The sequence below is a fragment of the Urocitellus parryii genome, chromosome 16 (genome assembly GCF_045843805.1).
Source record: "Urocitellus parryii isolate mUroPar1 chromosome 16, mUroPar1.hap1, whole genome shotgun sequence".
Classification (NCBI taxonomy): Eukaryota; Metazoa; Chordata; class Mammalia; order Rodentia; family Sciuridae; genus Urocitellus; species Urocitellus parryii.
In genome coordinates this window covers 15,275,319-15,296,579 of record NC_135546.1, presented here as the reverse complement: position 1 = coordinate 15,296,579, position 21,261 = coordinate 15,275,319, and the positions used below count along the sequence as shown (strand labels likewise).

General features: G+C 45.8%; 1 protein-coding gene across 2 annotated transcripts in view; it reads right to left on the bottom strand.

Annotated features, from left to right (window-relative positions):
• The window catches only part of Hrh1 (histamine receptor H1), a 93,951-nt gene extending 74,859 nt beyond the window's left edge, over positions 1 to 19,092 (bottom strand). Inside the window, exon 1 of one of the 2 annotated variants that reach the window (XM_026383063.2) lies at positions 18,978 to 19,092. The gene's annotated coding sequence lies outside the window, so the exon portion shown is untranslated. Of the gene's footprint in view, positions 1 to 8,626; positions 8,700 to 18,977 lie in introns of those variants that run through there. The other variant, XM_026383064.2, reaches the window with a different exon arrangement.
• Between the last annotated feature and the right edge of the window lie 2,169 nt (positions 19,093 to 21,261).

Sequence of the window (21,261 nt, the reverse complement as noted above, 5' to 3'; positions counted from 1 at the left end):
TGCGAGGATGGAACCCAGGGCCTCATACATACTAAGCAAGTGCTCCATCACTGAGCTACAACCCCAGCCCTAAGATTCTGCATTTCTAACAAGCTCCAGTGTCACAATGGTGCCTGTGGGGCCACTCTCTGATGAGGAAAGTTCCAAGACTCTCTGACCACCCTCTTCTGTCTCTCGATGTACCAGTACAATAAATACTAGAGAGTCAACTTACAAAGTGACAAGGTTCTTTGCCTCACAGTTTGAAGGTTTAGTCCATGACCTGTTGGGCCTGTGCTTTGGGCTTGTGGTGAGACAGCACATTGTGCGTGGGGAAGCATGCAGCAGAGCAGAGCACTTCATGGGAGTGAAGAGAGAGAGGGAGGGGCATGCCCCCAGTGACCTAAGACTCTTTGCTAGGCCCTACCTCTTGAAGGTTCCACAACCTCTAAGAGCAGCACAGGCTGGAGACCAAGCCTTCAATACATGGGCCTTTGGGAGACACTTATTGAAAACACAGCATCTTTCACTCATTGCAATGAAGAGATCCTAGGTTAGAAGGAGTCTAGGAAGTAGGCTATCCTAGCACTGAACAGGACACTAACAACAGGATCCTGATCACCTCTCTAGGCTTGTTCTTGTTCCATTGCCCTTAACCTTGACTTTCAGCTCTGGCAAATCCCAACTCCTTAAGGCCTCCTGGACACACCATGCTATTTCAGACCACCGTGCTCTGTCTGGAGTTACCTTCTGCCTAGAAAGCCCTTCTCACCCTACTCAATCGAGCAGTTCTACTCAGCTTTGAAACTCTCCAGGCAAACCACTCCCTCCAGGGAATGTTCCCAGGTTCCTCAGGTTGGGATAAGTGCCCCCCAACTTCTGTGCATCCAAAGCCCTGTGTTCATCTTGACCACACACATCTGACATGTGACCTTGTATTTCTCTGTCTGCCTTCCCCACCAGGCTGCAAGTTCAAAGGTCAGATGATTCTTTGTTACTCATCTCCCCAGCACCCAGCATGGGCTCTGGCATATAGTAGGTACAAATAAACACTTGACAAACTGATCCGAAACTTTCAAGGAAGAAAGCATTTGCAAGATTCATTTCGTCTAAAAAAAAAATTATTTAATTTTATAAACAAAGCATATCCTAAGAGTTTTTTTCCTGCTTCCTTCCTTGCTCCTGAGTTTAGAGGGTATGAAATGACAGTAATAACAATACCACTTGTATGTACTTCTCTGGATCCGTGGGGCAGTTCCTGCAATCAACCCCTTTAACAGGCAAGAACATTGAGATTCAGCAGGGTCATTAATCCACAGGTCAGGTTTCCAACTCAGCTCTGAAGAACTCGGTGTCAAAAAAGGATCTAGTACTGAAAGACACTGGATGACGGGGACCAGGTAATCTCAAACAAGCTCTTTTTGTTTGCAAGACAGTGAACAACTCACTTTGCCATCAATTCAGAGGAGCAGCTGGAAGGATCATCAGCTTTGACTTGATAGACATGGGGTAAGGAGTGTTTCACAGGGAAATGGCTGCAATGCCTCTCACAGATGCAGAAATAATGGCAGATGGACAAGTATTTTCAGCATGAGTCATATCCCTGTTCCAGCCTGCCCGGGCCTCAGGGAGCCTGAGATATGGCTGCACCTGGCCCTGCAGGTTGTACTCAGTACTCTTTACTAATTGTACAGTCAAAGGTAGTAGCTCATCCCAGCTGGCCTTTGTCTCCTCTATCACTTTGTCCTCCCATATCCACTTTGTTCTTCTGAGCCATCATTTGTTACAATGAGCTGGCTAAGGTGAGCCAGAGGGTGAGCAAGGGAAGGACATCCCCTTCCCACCCCCACTCTGGCCCCTCCTATTTCCCCCATCTCTTGGTTTCCATGACAGCATCTGGCAATGAGACATCTACTTCAAAATGCTGGCAGGGATGCCATGCAGAGCCAGACACACAGGCTAGGGGACAGGAGAGGGGAGCTCTTATCTGCACAGTGTCCACTATATATGGGTCCTGCCTAAGACTTCACATCCATTTCCTCCTAACTCCTCACCTGAAGCAGGTAAGGAGCCCATTATTACCCCATTTTACAGATAAGAAAACCAAGACACTGAGAGAGGAAGGGACATGGCCAGGTCATTCAGCCAGTCAGTGGCAGACCCAACATCAAACTCAGATTTCTGTGGGTCCCAACCCCAGGTCTTGAATCACTACACCATTCTGCCTCTTGGCTGAGGCTCAGCCAATTAGCCTGCTCTGCCACTTGTTGCAGGCCCTGAGGTGAATTCCTTCACCTCCAAGATGCTGCAAAACAGAGATGGGCACTCCCATTGCTCAGAAGGGCTGTATGGACTTAAATAAGTGGGAGAAAGTCCCAGGCTCCTGGTTGAACATAGTAAAGGAGTAGCTTCTCCATTTTCAACTAAAAAGACTCCACTTCCAGGGTTGCTGGTCACAACAGAGTCAGGGATAGCCAAATCCACTGAGAGAACTCCAACTGAGGTGTTTCCTCTATCCTGAAACACCCACATCCCCTGTGTTCCTAAACAATAACAGCTCCCACCTACTGAGACTAGGGCCTGTCATGCCCACAATGACCCCAGGAGGAAGACACCATTATTGTCTTCTGGTTAAGGATCAAGAAATCCATTGTGGCACCTGGGATAAGCACTGCAGGAGCAGAAGGACTGCATTGCTTGTGTCCACCTGGGGACTTGGGGGAAGTGCACAAGAGAGACATCCATTATGCTCAGTTCATCTGCAAGCTATACCTGGGGGCTATTCACTGCTCTCTGGTCCAGGCCATAGCCACCAAGGCTTGGATGTCAGCACTAGTCTCTTATGGAGTCCCTCACCACCACCACCCAGCAGCCAAGATGGTGCTTTTCACCCCACACCCAATTGTGTTGCTAGAAGCTCAAACCTCAGCAGTGGCCTCTAGGAAAAAGCCAAGTCCTCACAATGGTCAAGAAAAGAGGGACGGAGGGGCAGGGTCCTACTATCCCCTTCAAGGGCACACCCCAGTAACCTAAGATCCCTCACTAGACCCTACCTCTTGAGGTTCCACAACCTCCAACAGCACCACAGGCTGGGGACGAAGCCGTCAAAAATGGGCCTCCCATGCCTGGCTGGTGACCTGTCTGACACCATCCCTTACACTAGACCTTACACATTTTGTTCAGTTATTCAGGGCTCCTCACTATTTCTAGAATATTCCAACCTATTTATAGCCCAGGGTCTTGCTGTTCCATCTCTACAGAATGTTCTTCCCTCATGAGCATACCTCAATTCGTCACTTGATTCAAATGTGAATTCCTCCCATCCTATGTAAAGGGACCCCCCCACACACCATCTGCTTATTACTTTTTTTTTTTTTCTTTGAGACAGGGTTCTCACTAAGTTGCTAAGGCTGGCCTGGAACTCATGATCCTCCTGCCTCCCTCTACCTCCCTAGTTGCCGGGATTACAGGAATGCATACCACGCCTGGCTTGTCACAAATCTTCAACACTGCATTTTACAGTCATTGTCAATTCATTTCTCGCACATTCCTCTGTTAGAATGTAAGCCCTAGGCAGACAGGATCTACCCCTCTTGTTCATTCCTGTATCTCAGAATAGTCTCTGGCATCACCTGAACCAATAAAATGTGATCTTTTGATAAGCTGAGACTGTGACTCATCAGCACAGGTACCTGGACCAGCCATGGGCTAAAGACAGTCATGGGTGTGCTATCTGTGGGGTGACCCAGGAAAAATTTCTGGCCAAGCAGAAATTGCTGAATAAAATAGATTCCATCTTGAAAGGCTAAATTTAACATACAGAAAGCAGAGGCTGACAAGAACCGGGAGCAGAAATCAAAACCCAGGAAGCTGCAGAAGTTCACAAGGCCACAGAACCATGAACAACAGATGTCATGCACCAGCAGAAGCCAAAGGACAACAGACATCATGGGCCAGCAGAGAGAAAGGACTATGGATGCCATGGGCCTGCAGAAGCCAGGGAACAGCCAATGTTATGGACCTTTAGAAGCCAGAGACAGTAGATGTCACAGGCGAGCAGAAGCCAGCAGCTCAGAATGAGGTTCCACTAGGGTTGGAATATTGTCTGCTCCTCCTGCAGCATTTCCCAAGTACCTAGAGTCACAGCTGGGGCAAACAATGTGCTCAGTAAAAAGTTGTTGAATGCACGAATGGTGGATAAGGAGAGGGAAGAACAAGGTGGTGAGAGCAAGAAGAACAATAGTTGGGCAGTGAGGACAGTCACCTCCACTGTCCTGCATTAGAGAGGAAGGCAGAGGGCTGCTATGGAAGAGGGGACAGGATAATGGGTCTCTACTAGCAGTCTGGTTCGAAATGGCCCTCCAGCTCCCCATGGGGCCTGGCAATATAGTGGTGACACTATGTTCTGTCTTGCTTACATCCCCATATTCAGCAGTAGGCCACATTAGCAGAGTCTAAACCAGGCCTGCTTCTGAGCTCTGCAACCCTAATAACCTCCTCGAAGGAAAGCCTTCCTGGAAGAGGCATCATGGGAGGGGAGACCTGCAGGGGCATTTCTACCTGTCCCTTCTCAGCGTTATTGAGATACAAGTCATATGCCATTTTATGTGCCCATTTTATTATGTATATTTTATTATCATAAAAATTATATTAACCCCCAAATCACTAAGTTTAAGTGAGCACTGCAATAGGAACACAGAATTCACATTGACAGAGAAAGTGGGAAGGTCTGTGGGCAGCAAGGACACAGTGATGGGGAGGAAGCCTGAACCAAGTGTGGGAAAGCGCTTGCTGGCCAGTGTGGACAGACAAATGAAAGAGCCAGCTGCAAAGAACCTGTGGCCTTGGTTAAAAGACTTGATAAGTCTCAAAAGGGAACCAGAACAGGCAGCCTTACAGATCAGAGGAATTGGTTTCAGAGCCAGCTCTGCCACCAACAGAAGGTGTGGCCCTGGGCAAGTCCCTTCCTTCTTGGGGGCCAAGTTCCTCCTCTGAAGGACAGGGCTGCCTCCCTCAGCTCTCAAAGCTCCACCTCCCCCTAAACACTTGTGGAGAAAAGCACACGGTTGGGAGTAAGGTCTGGCTTTAATCCCAATTCATTCCATTTTTTAGCTATGTGACCTCAGGTAAGATATTTCAAGTCTCTGAACTTTCAGTTTCTTGTATCAAAGGTACAGATAATACCCATCTCGACTTCACAAAGTTATTTACAGATTAAATGATGCAATACACATGAAGTGCTCAGCATAATGTCCACTACATAGTAGATGCTCAATGCATATCCTGGTGACTTACCCTGTGTTTGGTGATGCTAATAAGATTTATGAAAGTTTTATTTTATAAACTAATAATCATGGAAGTTGAGGTCTGCTCCAAAGTACCATTTAGAGCATAGACAGACACACAGCTCTGGGCCTGGGATCAAAGACAGAAAAATGTATTCATCAGAAAGGTGCTCAATTCTGCAGATTTTCTCCTAGGGACCAAGATGGCAGAGAAGGCTTTGCTCCATATTCAGAAGTGACATAGGAAGGTCACCCTTAACGGTTCTTGGCACTGATAGGACAATTTGGCCCAATGTCAGCTTCAAACCTTGGGTGTCCAAATCCCTGTGACTCACTCAATGGCTGTGCTTCAACCCACAGAGCTAAATGTTCTTTTGATTTCTCTTCCCTACTTGACTGTTTTTTTTTTTCACCTGCCTCTAATAGAGAAAGGGAGAAATAAACTCTATGTATCAGGGAACACTCAACCTCAAAAACCCAAGGATTAGTTTCATGACTTGTTCCTATTATCTAGCCTGGAACTCAGAAGAAAGGGTCTACATTCAGCTCCTGGAACCTTAAGGAAATGAAAGGATGAATGTAATCTAAGAAACCACAAGAAGAATCAGGAGGATTAACTAACACTGCCATTGAACAACTGCCAAAAGTATTTCAGGCAATTGGCATCACACCTTAAGGGGTTTTGTAGCACAGTGAAAAGCGACAGAGAATCTCAGTTTAAACCCCAACTTGGCTACTTACTTTCTATGTGACCTTGGGTGAGTCACTTAACCTCTTTAAACTTCCCTTGGCATTGTGCTGCCCCATCAGAGACTGTCACACCCCACTTAATTGTCGTGACTCATCTGTCTTCTCCATCATGTCACCTGTAAGGGCAGCAGCCATGTCGGTCTGTCCTCTGCAATCCCCAGCACACAGTAAGTTCACCATACCCATAAACAGACTCTGACTCCTATTTCACCTTGCTGCCACCTCTGCTGCTGGGACAGGCACTGTCTTTCCCAATTTGGGTTTCATAAGCAATATTCAATTTAGTCCCAACAACTTAGGAGAGAACGTTTTCTTCTGCAGCCTGCTAGTCTCACCTAGGAATGAACTTCTAGGCTGCATCTGTTGTAAGTTGTAGTCAAGCCTTAACTAAAGGAGGCAGGGGTGAGAGAATGAGTTCAAATGAGTGCAGGAGCCATACACTTGCTGTTCCCAGAAGAACTGGAGTGACACCTGCTAGGATGCAGATGTCAGGAAGCACAACACATTTTTAGACCTCAGCTCTACGTAGCAGAGAAAAAGGAGGTGTGGAAGAAGAAATAGCTTATCTTTGTGCACAAGATTTCTAGAGTTCAAAAAAAAAAAAAAAAAAAAAACCTACCCCAGGTTTCCATCTCTAGAGGAATCTGCAATCTGGTGGTAGACAGAGACAGGTAAAGCAAGTGTTTATCGTACATTATGATAACTACCTGGTGTCACAGAAGCACCTGACCCTGACCCCAGACTGGAGGATCCCAGTGTAAATGAGTCTTCACTCATTCCCCCAGCACATCTTCTTGCTTCACACTCACCCCTACTTCATCTACCTTCCTTTATTTACACAAAACATTCATAAAGCCCCTACCCATCTTGCCTACCTGAATTACTTTCTGTTAACCTCCTAAGTCACATTCTATGATGTGGACAGCCCAGTCATGTCTCTCTCCCCCTACTCCCTTGCTTTTGCCCCTGCTGTTCCTTCTGCCTGGAATGTCCTGTTTCCAAGTTGCTTCCCATTGAAGCCTTATGTTTCAAAGCCCTGCTCATACTCATTTATTCATTTAAAACTTCCTGGGGATGTGCTATGTTCCTGGCACTCTGAGGGGTGTCAAGGATATAATGGGGAATCAGCCATGGCCCACATCCTCAGGCTGCTTACAGCCTTGGGGAGACAGATGGTGACTACAGAGTGGTATGCGTGTGGCAGATACAGGTCCATGCAGTTCTACAAGTTCAGAGAAGGACCCTAACCCAGTCTTGGTAGTGATAAAGGTGATCAGGGAGGGCTTCCTGGAAGAGGACACCTCTAGCCCAAGTCCTGAAGGAGGTAAAAGAGGAGAGAGGTACATACACATATTTGTAAACATATACAATGACAGGCACTGATGTGGCCATGACAACAGCTCACATTTAGTGAGTGCTCCTGGGAGCGAAGCACTAGACTCATATTTTAGACACATTAACTTCTTTAATCCTTGCAAAAAAGGGTGAGAACCATTAGCATTCCCATTTCATAGGTGAGGAAACTGAAGCACTTTTTCCTGGTCACACAGTTACTAAGTGACATTGTCAGTATGGCCCTGGAGCCCATGCCTGTGACCATGCATGGCATTCTGCCATCTTATGCTGTCTCTGGTACTCTGCCACTTCTGTTACCACTCAACAATGCATTTATCACAGACATCTTTTCAAGTGGTACAACTAAGGATTCCTTCTACATGATGGCTGCAGAGGATGCCATTGGACTGTGAGCAGGGAAGTAACACAGTCAGATTCATTCCTAGAAAAGAGATTCATTCCTCGGGATAACAGAGGGCTTCCTGGGGATAGGGAAGTGGGTGTCAGGGGTCCTGGGAGAGGGGAGGAAGCCTAAGCTCAGGCTGCCACAGAAAGGAGGATGCTCAGGAAGGATGCAGAAGGGGGCAAGGCGCCAGGCAACATGACAGGGAAGTGGGATGCAGCAACAGTCACCAGTAAGGGGACTGTGGAAAGGCAAGAAGAAAGTGGGAGAGGGGCGTCACAGGACCCCCTTAATTAACAGACAGCTCACAGACCCAAGCACCTTTTCTTGTTAGCTCCCCACCTCAGCCCTGCATGCTTCCACTCCATCTAAGGCACTCGGCCACCACTCCAATTAGGAGTGAGTGATCACCAGCTTCAGTTCCACTGAGAAGTACAGGTGCTGCAATGCTTGTGGAATTTTTAATTTTTTGCAAAATCTCTGCCTAGAAGGGTCACATCTATTCTACCCAAAGTACAACCAAAAAAAAAAAAAAAGCAATAAATAAGTAAATAAACCAAACCTCAAACCCCAACCCCCAATCTAAACAAAATAAGAACAAGTTATTCAAGAGCACAGCTCCAACACAACCTGCCAATAATGACACATCCCACTGCACAGCACCTATCCACCTGTCCAGCCCTCCTGCCTCTTCTCTATGTTTATGTTTATGTTTATCCTTCCAATTTGCTCCATGGTCACCATCCTTCCCAGTCAAGCAACCATTCTCTTTCATCTGGGCCACTGTCATAGTCTCCCCAGGTCTACTCTAGAATGTGAATCAGCATGTCTAACCTCAGTTTTTCATCTATAAAACGGGCATACTAAAGCTTACCTCTCAGAGCTGTTGAGAGGACCAGATCATGTAATGACCCAGAAGCCCAGGTCTGGAATGTCTTCCTCAGTCAGCCAGAGGGAGGATCAGGAAGGTTAGGAACCCTGTTTCTTGACTCTCTGCTGTTAGAAATAATAAGCAGGCATCAGAGACTTCTGGATCCCCCCACCAAGAACAGGAAAATGTTTCTTGCCTAATCCTTCTGTTTCCTTCCACATGATATGTGGCGCTTCATCACTCTGATGCCAAGGCTTCTCTCCATCTCCTCATTTCCTTGTCCCCTGGGGCCCTCTGGGTGTGACATATACGAATCCAAGAAATTAAATAGTCAAGTAGAACTCAGACTCTACTTGCCTTAGGAGCCAGGCTGCCAGTAGGGAGCATGGTCCTCTCCTGCTCTCTACCAGGAAGGAGAGGGGCTGCTCTGGGCAGTACTGCCTGAACCTGGGGAGGGAAACCCTGTCAGTTTTGCCCTTCAGCATCGGCAACCCAACATGCCCCCACATCACTCTGATTGGTAATGGTGACATTCTGTTCTCTGACTGCTTTGCCTTTTGTCTTAATTCTCGGTTGGACAGAGCTCAGGTTGCATGAAGCAATGCTATTTACTGGCCCCTCCCAGCTCCCAAAGGGGAGAAGAGGAGGAGGGGATCTCATCTGTCTTGTGTTCCTGACTTGCTAATGGAGCTTCTCAGAGCCCTGGTCAAGCCTGGTGCAAGGTGCTGTGAGAATCAATCAATGAGCAAGTGACAAATATTTATCGAGCTTCTGAATCAACAGTGAAAAGAACCCATCCTTGCCTTGTGTTTCCTACTACTTCCAAAATGCCCTCAAAGCCATTTAATCTGAAGATTTGCAAGTTGTTCAAGTGCCAGAGCTGTGATAAGCAGACAGACACCATCTTTGTAGACTGCACAGCCATTGATATGAACAAGGTCCCACCTACCACCTGAGTTTTAGGATCTATCTTTCATTCTTCTTTTTGGGAGGTTTTTATTGAGCACTTACTAGGTATCAAAAGGAATGAAGGCAGTCCAAGGGAACAGTGATCCAGAGAGATAATTTCCCCACACTGCTAGGGCTGACAGGCTGGTTGGGGCCATGCAGACAATGAAAGGAAGAATGGCTAGATTAGGGTGGGGGTGTCAGCTTAAAACTAGTTGGGCCTCATGAGGAGGGGACATTTGGGTCCTCAGTGATAGAAGTTGTTAGTCTTCCTAGGATCAGGAGGAAGAGGCTTTTAGATGGGTTTAGTATTGTTATCCTTTTACATATGAGAAAACTGAGTCCAGGAAGGTTAAAATGCTTCCTTTAGGATCAAACACATGTCTCTGTGGGTAGCATTAGAATTTGAGTCCAGGTCAAGACTCTGAAATCCCATAGTGGTCACCAAACCCTCTTGCCTCTAGGTTCCAACACTTTCTATGAGGACCCTCTCTCACACAGCCTCAGCAAAGAGCTCTAAGGAGCTATAATGTACAACAGGTCTTCTCAGAGGAAACACCAGTAACAACCAGCAGGACAGACCAAACCAAAATGCCCTTAATGCAATAGGTCTTCACATTAATATACAGGGCTAATACAATTTCAAATTTTAAAAACACAATGGGTTTTGTTTTGGAACTTGACAAAATAATGCCCAATCTCTCAAGGGAAAAGAAATCCATATAATATATATTAATTGGTTTATTTAATAAACAATTAGGCCTTGCCAGACTCTTGTAAGTACTTTTCAAATACTCATTTTTTCAAACTGCATGACTCATTGAAGACTAAAAACAGTCCTGGAAGTTAATACAGTCATGCATCACCGAACAATGGGGGTTTATTCTGATGAATGTCATTAGGTAGCTTCATTGTTATGTGAACATCTTAGTGTACACTTACACAAACTTGGATGGTCTAGCCTATTACACATCCAGGCTCTATGGTAATGGGATAGCCTGCTGCTCTGGGCTACAAACCTATTCAGCATGTTACAATATGGACACTGTAGACAACTGGACAGTATCTAAACATAGAAAAGGTATAGTATAAGTACGGTAGAAAAGACTGGTACTCCTGTACAGGGCCATCGCCATGCATGGAACTTGCAAGTGCGGAAGTTGCTCTGGCTGAGTCACTGAGCCGGTGGCGAGTAAATAGGAAGGCCAGACACATTCTGTATACTACTGCAGACTTTATGAACACTCTATCCTCAGGGTACATGAAACTTATATTTTAAAAAAACTTATATTTTTATATTATGAATTAACCTTTGCTTATTGAAACTTTCTTTTTTTTACTTTATAAAGTTTTTCACTTAAAAACTTTTTGACTCTATACTTCACTTAAATCGTACATGTTATGCAGCTGGACAGAATTTTTTCCCTTTCTATATTTATTCTATAAGTTTTTTTTCTATTTAAAATTAGTTTTTGTTCTTAGCTTTTTTACTTTTCAAACTTTTGCGGGATAAACTAAGATGCAAACACACACACATATTAGCCTAGGTTGACACAGAGCCACGATCATCAATATCGCTGTCTTCCACTTCCACATCTTATCTCATTGGAAGGTCTTCAGGGGCAATAACACTCATGGAACTGTCATCTCCTATGATAAGAAGGGCTTTTCAGCCTCCTTATAATCAGATGGGATCATGTCCCTATATGCACAGTGCAATGCTGACCAAAACATCCCTATGTGGTGCATAACTGTAATGTCACCAATCCAACCATATGGTTGAGGGCATTGAGGCACAGACAGGACATGTGACTTGCCCAGGATATACTCTGGAAAGTGGAGGGGCCAGAATCCAAAACTATGGCCCCAGATTCTGAAGCCTTAGCTCTTAACTGTTCACTGAATTTACAAGCATCATTTCTGCAACTCAATTTATACATACAATTGCATTTTGTCTCTTTTGGCCTCGCATGAACTTGTTCTCAGGGAGAGACTGTGATGATCTGATTTAAATGCAGAACTGATCATTTCTCCCAAATTCACTCTTGGGAGACCTTGGAAGGTGCTGTAAAGAGCTAGACTGTCGTCAGTCCTCCGGGGAGGCTGGAACTGACCTCCACATAGGCCCACAGGGTGGTCCCTGCACACAGGCATTTAGATGCTGCAGAGAGAAGAAAATGTGGCTACCCTTGTACAGCTGAGATCAAGCCATATTCTAAGACCCTCTGGCCCACAGGTGTGGGCTGGCTCTGGAACTTTGCCTCACATGGGCTCAGGGTGAGGGGCAGCAGCCTGTATTCATTTAATAATGGTCAGTGAGTTTCTCCAGGAGCAGTGAAAGAACAGCCAGTAAATAAGGATAAACTGAGTGAAAACTTCCTGGAAAAGTTTGAAAGAAAAAAAAAATGAGGAGGCAGCAGATGTGTTTGTAAGCTATGAAAACACACACAATACAAATCATCACCCAAACACCATGGCAATCCCACTCCATCATACCTGCTTACACGGACCCCAGGAGAGACTTGCTTGCCCTCCCTCTGTTCCTGGCTGGATGTAGCCCTGGGACTCCACAGGAGGGTGTGATGGGGGTGTTCCTGCTCTGGCTCCCTCCTGACCAGGTGGCTGCATACTCCATCTACATGCCAGCTCTCTCTCCACATTCCAAGAGTTGCTCCTTTCTCTTTCCCCTCCAATCATAAAGATAGAAAAGCTCTCCTCGCCCCACTGACACCCTAGGGCATTGTCCCACTCACCCCTTGGTGGGTCCCTAAACCAAAAAAGTTTATACAAGGTAATAGTTTCTTTATCAAACTGTTCTCAATCATCCCATTGTCATGGGCCTTTTGTCTCCTGTCATCACCTTGTCTGATAGTCAGCTACAGAATCAATCCAACAGACCAGAACAGACAGCCTAGATAGACCCCCATCACTAATAATGGATTTCTAGGTTACAAGCCCTGAGAACTCAGGCTGAGAACCATTAAAACAGTGTTCCCTAGAGTTGTGTGCCATCCTGGGGTTCTGTCTCCAAACATATTCAGTAATTCCGTACAAGGTGGCATAGGATGTGCAGGTAGTGAGAAAGGAAGGAGGATTCAATAAACACAATGGAAGAATTTGGTAAAAAGAAAATCAATTTAGACCTTCATCTTACACCAAGTTAGAGAGTGATAATTTAGTGTGAAATGTGAAGCCACTAAAGATAACAAGTAGAAACCTTGATTTTCCTATCTGAACAATGGGGTAATAGTAATTAGCTCTTATCATTGTTATGGGAGTTAGAAGAGATGACCCAAGTTAGGTCAGTACTTGGCATTTAAAAAAAAAGGAAATTAAGGGAATATTCCAGCTAAGAAACTAGCCCATATCTAGCTAACAGGTAGGGAAAGAAAGTGAATCTGCAGAAGAGGGTGTGACCATAAGGTAGAGGTCATAAGGTAGAGATTTCACAAAAACTGATAACAGGACAGGAGAGCCCATCAACTGGAACAGGAATACACAATCAAGAAAGTAAAATCCCTCAATCTGTGATCACCATGGAATAACAATTCACATGTACAGTCTACAGCAGCCACAACAATTTTAAAACCACAAAGAGACTCAAGTGCAGCTCTTGAGCATCTGGATTTCACCATGGGTTGAGTGCCCTTCATCTAGGATACTTGGTTGGCAGAAACTTCATTCGGTGTCCAAGGCTGGGCTCTCCCCATGGCACTCTGTCTACTTCCACCCAAGGCAGTCTGAGCCTCTGGCTGTTGAAAAGTTCTTCCTTAGACTTAGTTGACACTGGTTTCCCTCCCCACTCTCTGCTTCAGTGTCCACCCACTGGGGGTCTAACTGGTGAGTTCACCAAACACTCAATGATGATCAACATTCAGAGCTTATGCAATTGTTTTCAGAGAACAGTAAAGTGGGAACCCTGCCCACCTTGTCTCATAAGCCAGCAAACCTTGACATCAAAGACTGAGAAAGAAGCACATGCACACACACACACAAAAGGAAATCACCAGGGAATTTCACTCCTGAACTTGAACTCACATTAAAATTCTAAACAAACAAAATGCATGATGATGCATGCCTGTAATCCCAGCAACTCGGAGGGTGGGGCAGGAGGACCATGAGTTCAAAGCCAGCCTCAGCAACAGTGAGGCACTAAGCAACCCAGTGAGATCCTGTCTCTAAATAAAATACAAAATAGGACTGGGGATGTGGCTCAGTGCTCAAAGGCCCGAGTTCAATCCCCAGTACCAAAAAAAAAAAAAAAAAAAAAATCCTAAACAGAAAGGTTAGCAAAGATAATCTCGAAATCAAGATGCTACAGTATGATGCAACTTGGGTTCACTTCAGAAATGTCAAACTCAAGGTCGTGCACTGGGTCAACAGATTGGGGGAAAAAATCATGTGACCATTTAGGCAGATGCAGAAAAAGCATCTGTTAAAACTCTACTTCCATTTATGACTAAAAAGAAAAGAAATACTCAGCAAACTGAGAATAGGAAGGAACTCCTTTAATCTGACAAATTCTATTGAAAACCTAGAGTAAGGGCTGGGGATGTGGCTCAAGCAGTAACGCGTTCGCCTAGCATGCACAGGGCGCTGGGTTCGATCCTTAGCACCACATAAAAAATACATAAAGATGTGTCCACCGAAAACTGAAAAATAAATATTTAAAAAATTCTCTCTCTCTTTAAAAAAAAGAAAACCTAGAGTAAAATTATATTTAATAATCAAATGTGAACAGCTCCCCCACAGGAGTCCATATAAGGAAAGATGCCTACCATTACCCCTTCAATTCATTGCTATACTGAGGTGTTAGCAGGAAACTAAGGCAAGGGAGAGAAAAGAAGCAGTGAATTAGGAATAAACAAAACTGATATATTCACCTTCTATAATTATGCACAGAGTATTTTCAAAAGAGTCTACACATTTTGAAACATTAGTATGATATTTTGGCAACATTCCTGGATATAAAACCCATACACAAAATGCAAACCTATTTCCCCAATGAATAACTAAAAGAACATTAATTAAAATACATATACACAAAACATGTACAATAGCATAGAAAATATCCAATAAGTAGGACTATATCTAACAAAAGATGTGTAAAAATCATGAAGAGAAAATTAAGAAATTATACTATCTGACTTTAAAGTTGTTTAAAAAAAAACACCTTACATAATGAAGAGAGATACCATGTTCATGGAAGTCTAAATTCTACACCTTCCACCCTCTAGAAGGCAAGAGAGAGCTCTGAGTATTCCACCAACCTCTCTGAACCTCAGTTTCCTTCTTGAAAAACAAATAATGATTCTTGCCCAGTTGTTAGGAGTCACTGGATAAGAAAACATCTTGTAGAGTGCTGTATGTATTCAGGACATTCTTATGACTGGTACTATTGCTCCTTTTTGGTCTGGGGGTAGGAAAACAGTTCTATTTCCCAGCTTATACCAGCTGTGTCCTTTCTTTCACCCACCTGTTTGTCATCATGGGCATTACTGAATGCTTATTCGGTTCATAACATTTCATTGACCAGTTCTCACAGAAGCCTATAAAGTGGTGCTGTATTAGTACCATTATACTGATGAGAAAGCTGAGGCCTAATTTATCTTTTGTATAGTCATTAAACCATTACGCATTTGTGAGTGCATTTTATGTGATGGGAACTATGAATAAGACCACATGGTCCCAGCTATATTAGAGATAATATTTTACTTGGGAAGACAGCCCCAAATCATACCTTAACTAATAAGCTGGCAGAACTAAGATTCAAACTCAGGTTTTTTGGACCCCAGAGTCTACACTTTTAATTCATCCTGGAGGTACCGTCATCAACCTCTCCAGCTTCATCCTCTCTGCTGGAAAGGTTTCTAACATACATTCTGCTGGCAGTGAAGAGTTTCAATGGGCCTCGCCATCCAAGCTGCTGTACAAACTGAGAACTCTAGGCTTTGATACTGGCCCATGTGACCCTCCCGCATTATCACTGGTAAATTACAGCTGGGAGGATGGATGCATAAAAGAGGTGAGGTATCCTGCCACCCCACCCCTGACAGCATCAATAGCATTGTTCCCAAAGAGTGTGCATCTGAGTCCTCTGCCACCATTAATGGCAGAAGTGAGTCACTTATAAATAAGATACAGCAGCTTTATTATAATTACATCCTGAGATTCAGAAATGCTCAGTGTCATTGTGAAAGGGAGGGCAGCAGGTGACTGGGGCTTCAATGGTCCTCTGCCAGGTATGGCTTTCAGATAAAACGTCTTGGATCAGAAGCAATTACAGCTAATGCCTGGCCTGAATGCTAATGAGAATTACTTACAATTGCATGTAATTCTTTGCCAGTTATACTATCTCCCTCCCCTCCCCTTCTTTTTGCCTGCCATCCCAGCATTAATCCTGAGAAATATAGTGGCAAATATGATTAATGGCCATTCTGCAGATGAGAAAACTGAAGCCCAAATTCACTAAAGGGACAGGGGTTGCAACCCTGAATTTTTGAATTTTACTCCACCATTATTGCTTTCAAGGGGAAAAAATAAAAATTCCTCACTGGAGAATGCACAGAATCTTCCAAGCCAGCAGTATAATCTGAAAGGCAGCTGGGCTGGTATGTTCTACTGGGACAGCTGTGAGAAGATCTTAGGAAAAGAATTTCAAACATGCCCCCTTCTATCCTACAACCATCAAGAGACCCCCAATAGTTCCTGGAGGACCCAAGAAATGACCATACAGCTAACATTTGGGCTGAAAGACAGATAGAAACTTTCTTCTGTTTGCAAGAACCAGTTGCACAGAACCCATCCTGGCCCTCCCTAAGAGTCAGAAAACATCAGTTTGAAAACTGTCTCAAACCCAGGCCTCTCCAAACCAAGGCAGAACATGAAGCTCAAGCAGCAGCATGTAGGGGAAAGGTCTGCCATATAGTGATAATGGTGACAATGCCTGGTCCTTCCAAAGTACCAAGCAGAGTGCCAGGAGTTTGCATAAATTTGCATAGAGACTTTGTTAAAATTGGAGGTTTCACTAAGACTTCTGGGAGACATACTAATCTAACTAGACCTGCTTCCATTTTACAGATGAGAGGGCAGACTTGTGTGTAGGTTAGATGGATAAAGTGGTCCTGTATTAGTACCATTATACTTATGAGAAAGCTGACGCTTGCAAGCCCACAAACCTGGATTTATAGGACATTCCTAGTAACAATAACAACTACACTTAAATAGCATTTTTATGTATTATGGAACATCATTTCGGTGCATTATGTACATGAACACAATTCTCTCACCAGCCTGTGAGGAAGGTGCCACAAATTCCCCCATTCTAAATGTGGGGAAAACAAGGAATGGAGAGGTGTAGCAACTGGCCCAAGGCCACAGAGTTCATAAGAGACAGCACTAGGATTTGAACCCAGGCGTGTCAGCTCCAGAATCCCTTTGCTATGCATTGCCTCTTCAACGGCAAGGCCACACTCTTTGATCAGGCACTCCTTGTTTGTGAAGAGTAAAGTATGAACACTGAATTCCAAAGTACAAGGGGAGGAAGTTCCTTGGAATACTCAATTGAGGGCCTAGGGGAACCACACCCAGATCAGGGATGTCCAATCTCTCTGGGATGTGGATTCCCTCACCAGGCAGCTCCAGCCTTTGTAGGACTCACTTGAAAATGGTATAGGCATCCCCTGCTCTCTTCTTCTAACTCTCCCCCGCTAGGGGAAATACCTCCTGGAGCAGCTGGGCAGTTTTGCATGTGGGGGTCCTGCAAACTCTAAGTCACAGTAGTATACCTACATGGGGTTTTCAGGGATTCTGATGAGTGATCATCCTCAACAGCAGGTCCACCAAGAGACCTGGAGAAAAATGCAAAGGTATTGGGGATCCTGTTGCCTGGCATCCCTCTATTCTTTAGCTTTGCTGCTGCAGCCAGAAACACAAAAGGATCTAAGGTTTCTAAGGTTCCATCTGCCACCCAAGTTTCATTGATAATCTAAGATGAGGCAAAACTGGTGTTCACATTTCCAACTCTCTGAATCGCAGTAGATTATCTGCTCAACGAGGCTAGCAATAAAGATACTTACCTTGCAAGGCTGCTGTATTAAATGGCATAATACATGATGATCTCTGATGTGTGGCCTGTCTCTCTCCACTCTCCCAGACTCCCCAAGGTAAAAGCCAACGGTGGGGAATTCAAGCCTTTATCAGACTCCCAATCCCCCTGTTTTTCAGGCTCTGGAGGTACACTCTACCTTTTCATTGTCACAGAAGGACAAGGCCCTGACCCTCAAAAGGGGTATGAGTTCACTGGGCATCTTTCAGCCTGGAGACCTTGCTCACACAGGACTCCCCGCCTATTCCCTCTGGTTGGCTTGGGTCTGACTTGGGAGCCCCCTGCAGGAAGACAGCAACTCTGCCTGGGGCATCCCTGCACAAGCCAGCTCCCAGACTTAGCAGACACTTCAAAGATAACAGGTGACTCAGAATGGGGATGGGGTAAGGTGGGATCTTCTGGGCAGTGAGGGGACCCCAGATCACACAAAGAACAAGAGCTTCAACAAGAATCTCTAAGCTTTAGCTCCTGCTCCTGCCTACCAGTACTTCTTCCAGAGTAAGGGAAATTAACTTCCAGAATCTGGGGTCCCCTAACTATCCAGAATAAGCAGCCTCCATGTGCTTCTACCATCAGAATCCACTTTCTAGCCTTAACATCCACCCATTTCAACAAAGGATTCTTTCTCGGCACAAGCAGGAGGACACCACCATCACCACCACCACCACCACCACCACCACCACCACCACCACACACACACACACACACACACACACACAAAAAAAAAAAAAAAAAAAAAAAAAAAACCACTCCATGGAGCTCCTACGAGGGAGGAAAGAAGGGGAAGGGAAGGGTGGAGGTCCAGAAGTTACCATACCCCCACACTAAGTAATACTGAACCTGGGGCTCCACTACTTATGGTTAATGGTTTAGGGTCGCCCAACTCCAGCTCAAAATCCTAGCTCTCTTCTTTACTAGCCAATGCTCCTGGGCTCCACTTCCCCTCCCTATCCTCAGTTTTCTCCTCTGTAAAATGGTATGGCCATATTCGATTCACTGAGTTATAGGGAGAACTGAAAGAAACAATAGATGCTCAGCACCTAGGCACAGAGAACACATTCGGCACCTAGGCTGGGACCAGGGTAGCATCGCACTCGGCTGGGTGCTGGCCTTTCCCTCTTCAAAAGCCAGAGGAACAGCTCAGGGCACGCACCCTGGCCATGGCCCGGGAAGCCACAGGTGCCTGCGCGTCCAGGCGCTGGAGCCACAACCACAGCGCAGGGAGCGGGGCTGTGGAGCAAGGCGAGCTTTGCCACCCTCCCCAGGCTGCCGCGACGCAGGGTCTCCAAGCACGCCCACCTGGTACCGCCGATCTGGAGGTCTCCGCTACCCCTCCGGGATACTGGGGGATCCCAAGCTGGCAGGGCGCAGCCTCGCCCAGCCGCTGAGGCCCCACTTACGCCCCCGTCCGCGACCTGCCCGCGCCACTCCGACTCACCCGTGCCGGCTCCGGGAAAGTTTGGTGGCGTGGCGGCAGCTATGGCCAGGCTGCTCGGTGCCGCGGGGGCGCGGCGGGGGCGGGGCGCGGGGGAGGAGCCACAGCGGGCCGCCCATCACCCGCCGGGAGGAGGCTGGGGACCAGCGCGGGGTACCCCACGCCTCCAGCTCCCACACCTTCCTCCTTGTCTTAGCTCCTGTGGGGCACACCAGCCTCGGCTCCGCGCGGGGGATGGTTCCTGGCGTGTGGGAAAAGGTAAGAGTAGAGATATCTCCGCCACGCGTGCACATGGGGCACGCAAACACATGAAAATAGTTAAGAGAATGGGGATGAGACCATGTTCGGCAAAGTCAACCGCATATGTATTGATAAGGACAAACTGTGATGCCCTGCTTAGACCCTAGATAAGAAAAGACAGTCAAGACTTCAAGACTGACAGAGTGGGAAGCCTACTCCTGGAGGCCTTGAGGTTCCACTGGGAGAGACCCCCTCCCCCAGGTCAAAAACCCTACACCCTCCTATTTAATCTCTCCTGATGAATGAGTTGGTTTTTTTTTTTTTTCTTCTTTCCCCTACTTTTTTCTTCCGGTGCTGGGGCTAGAACCCAGGGCTTTGTGCTGAGTTACACCTCCAGCCCGAGTTTACATTTCAACATACATTTCAAGTAGCAACCTGTGCCAACTTGAGTCAGGGTGTAGTTCTTTAGGACCTCAGAAACACCACCCGGATTCTTACTGCTTTGGCTCCTGTAGCTGAGAGAGATTGGGGTTGGTTTCTTTCTTTTCCTTCCTTCCTTCACCCCTTTCCTCCCTCTCGTTCCCCACCCCACTCTCTCTCTCATTCCTCAGTGCCAGGAAAACCCTATTTGAATTTCTTAACAGTTATCACTTCAGATCTGACCTTGGCACTTCAGTAAGCTCAGAGGAGATTGTTTGATGGGGAAGGAGGATTGGGTATTATGGGAATATTTCAGCCTCTTCCCAGTACAAGGCAATTTCAGGGGTTGTGGGGTCAACTCAAAAGAAGATTGGGGCTCATTTTCACAGGTAATGCATGGGGATTGTGGATGAGTGATCCCCTTTTCTGTCTTCAGGGTCCGTGTTTGTAAAACGAAGTAGCAATCATCTTGCCAGGGTCCTCAAAGCTCTATAGTGCTGACCAAGCAAATCCTCACACCACCCTGAATGTAGGAGCCATCACTTCACAGATAAGACGACGAAAGCACAGAGAGGCCAAGTGGCTCGCACAAGGCCACATGTAGAACAACTGAGAATCCATCCAATGCTGCCTACCCCAAGTTCCAAGGTCATGCTATTATCTTCATCTTAGCAGTGCTGTTGGAAAATTCCATGATGCCATTTATTTAAAGGGCTTAGTAAGTGCTCCACAAATAGTAGCTCATAGACACCAAGCCTGTCTGCAAGGTGGGGATTCAAGGGTCATCAGTAATGTCCAGAGACTTTTGATTCATGATACCCAGCAGACATATTACTTTCCTGGGCACCCCCCCTGACTGCTGTAAATCATAGAAACAAGGTTTTCCCACCTGCTTCTCTGACAAGCTCTCTACACTTTAACATAACCCTCAATCAGGACCCACCCTAAAACCCCACCAAGCCCCTCCCACTCCCTGGTTATTCTTCAGGGATTCCTTTGTATTTTACACTTTATCAGGCTAATGCACTCTTTGGAACTGAATTGGCGCCCAGGGTCACACCTGTTATAAACTCTAAAGGAAAGATATTTCCTCTGCACAGCTGTGGGGCTTACAGAGTGAGGGGCGGGGTAAAAGCCTTGGTCGGAAATGGCTGGATCAACTTCCATCCCCTTTCTCTTCCCTTCTTGCCAGTCAGCAAAGGCTTGATTATTTGGAATTCCTCTCCAAAGTTTCACTTCCTGGGACAGATTTAGGGCTGCTAAACCCATAGTGATCAGCATCTTTAGAAGAATTAATTTTAGAAACCGAAGATCAGACATTTAAAGCTCCTGGTGACCAGGGTGTTATCTTGTGACATTTGGAACTAATATAATATATCATTAGGTAACCCAGGCCATATGGGGTAGGGGCAGGATAACAATATACAGCCAGGAAATTAAAAAATTCATAGCTAGCCCCTATATAAAATGACTGGGCCAGGCTCTATC